We start from the raw sequence: 2,543 nt of genomic DNA on the forward strand, positions 1-2,543 counted from the left end.
TTTATTGAAGGGTCCCAAGTCGTATCATAGCACAGAATAGTTGTGCGAGGCAGAAAATGCCTTAGAAATCGCACTGTTGTGGATTTTCGGACATCTAGGTGATTCGATCATAAATTTTAATGTACTTGATTTTCGTTGCTTGCATTAGTGTCATCATTAATTTCAACAAAACTTTTTGTAGTTTCAATTATGTCATTGTGTTCTAAATAAGATACAAAAGGCATATTATGGTAACTAAAATAAGAAATGAAAATGTTTGATCGAAATTTATAATATTATAAGTATCGCGTAAAAATCGAATTGAGTTTTATATTTTGTAATACTGATTTAATTTACTCATGAAGTGTTTCATTTAGAAGTTAAATTTTTTTTTTCACCACCATCTGAAGACATCGTCAGGATCAAGGATCTAAACAAAACGAAACTTTTTAGTTTTTAACTAAAGATTTTAATAATGTAAGGTAATAAACTAATAATTTGCGTTAATAATCATTTTTTAAACTTCAACACATTAATCTTAAATGGTATATATATATATATATTTATTTGTATTAAATATATACAAATATTAATAAAAAATAGTAACCGTATAAATCTTGACCGCGTGAAATGGCGGCAAGAATACTTGCAGCATTTCCCCTTTGGTAGGAGACCTGATGAACTGACATTGGTTCCCTGGGAACGAGGACCGACCCTAGTGTGGACCGCTACATGCGTTGACACGCATTGCCTTCACTGGTGACAGGAGGGATAACAGGGTTCGTTTTTTGCCCAGAGGATCGGAATTGCGATTCATCTTAAATTACTATATTTATATTTGTTTAAATTTCAAAATTCATGATAAAAATATGATTGAACAACTAGAAATCTGTTTTAATACGGTAGTAAGAAAATGTCTAAGACACTGTGAAATACTATTTACATGATGCATAGTAAAGATGCAAGTAATATAAAATTTTCAGATGCCAAAATAAATACGAAGATTCAAAATAATGTTCTTTTATTAAAAATATTAGTATATTTATTTAGTACTCCCTAGTGTACTGTACAATTATTCTACAATTGAACAATTCCAAAAATAATCAAACGAAAACACAAGATAATTATACACAGCCCTAATGTTACACAACACGTCAGCTGTACAGCTGCAGATCTACCTACTGGTATTAAGCATGTCGCACGCGATTTTACCTATATATGTCGGTGCCGCGAACCCATAACATTTTCTCCTACCAAAAAATGCCAAACGCGGCTAAAGAAGTTTTCACTTAAAAAAAAAACTAATTATAAATCTTGTAAATATTAAGACTCTGGAACTCAATCTAAAAAGCTATTCCAAGGCGTATTTATCTTAATTAATATAATTTTATCGTATTGAAACACATGTCTTAGCGGGAATATGTTTAAGAATTAAAATCTCTAAGTATGTATGTACAATTGTACATATATATACATACACATATTGCGTAAAGTTTATAAATATTATAAATATTCAAATAAAAATAACGAATGAACAACTTAATTTATGCTCTACTATAAGTATAATTAGTATAGTCTCGATAACGAGGTTTATTTAATAGACACCTTTTTTTATCAAATTATTTTTTTTATAAACATTTTCTTTACTGAAGTTTTATATAAATTCGAAACGAGATTTTTAATATCGGTGTAGTGAATTTTTTACCTGGTAATATTTTTTCTATATTAACGAACCGCTTGCTCTAGTTATTAACTAAAAATACGCCTGAAAAATTTTATGCGGCTTAAAACAAAGCTAGTTTGAAAATTTTTAGTCCTATGTCCCGTGTTGTAAGGTCGATTTCAGGGCACAATCAAGGCGGGTTCAATCTACTCCGAATTGGTTTGCTCTCGTATGAATGGTCCTTTGTGATTTCAACAGAAAGTGACGACGCAGATTCTACAGTTGACAGAGCATTTGGTATAGAAAGAAATGACATTACTATAATGAAACATTTAGCTGTGTTCCTCATACTTGTACACATACATGACAACATTTTTTTACTACTTTTATATCACAATCCAAAATATTATTGTCCCATCTTAGCTAAAGTCAAAACCTATGAAATTTGAAGAATAATCTACACTAATATTACACTTAAAAGTGAAAGTACCTCTGTATTTCTGTTGCTTTTTCACGGCCAAACCACTCAACCGAATTTATTGAGGTTTGGTATGAAGCAAGCTTGAACCCCAAGGAAGCACAGGCCTCCCCTTTTATGCCTAAAATCTGACGATCAACAACTAAATATTCATTTTAATATAATAAAGTGCCATCCATTTATATAGATTATCAATGCTTCGTAGATGGAACTTTGCCACATCTGTATTTCAAACTTCGCATATTATTGGTAGTTTCAAATCGAGTACAAATCAGCACGCTCTGAATTATTGAGCAACTGCTTGTAGTTTCCATCAACTTTGTAATTGACCGATCTTGTCGAGTGCACTTAATAACGTTTCTGAAGTGCTTAACTAATCGTAAACCACAACTCACGTGCACGTTAAGGAAGGTTTAGATTTCA

The sequence above is a fragment of the Vanessa tameamea genome, chromosome 14 (assembly GCF_037043105.1).
Source record: "Vanessa tameamea isolate UH-Manoa-2023 chromosome 14, ilVanTame1 primary haplotype, whole genome shotgun sequence".
Taxonomy (NCBI): domain Eukaryota; kingdom Metazoa; phylum Arthropoda; class Insecta; order Lepidoptera; family Nymphalidae; genus Vanessa; species Vanessa tameamea.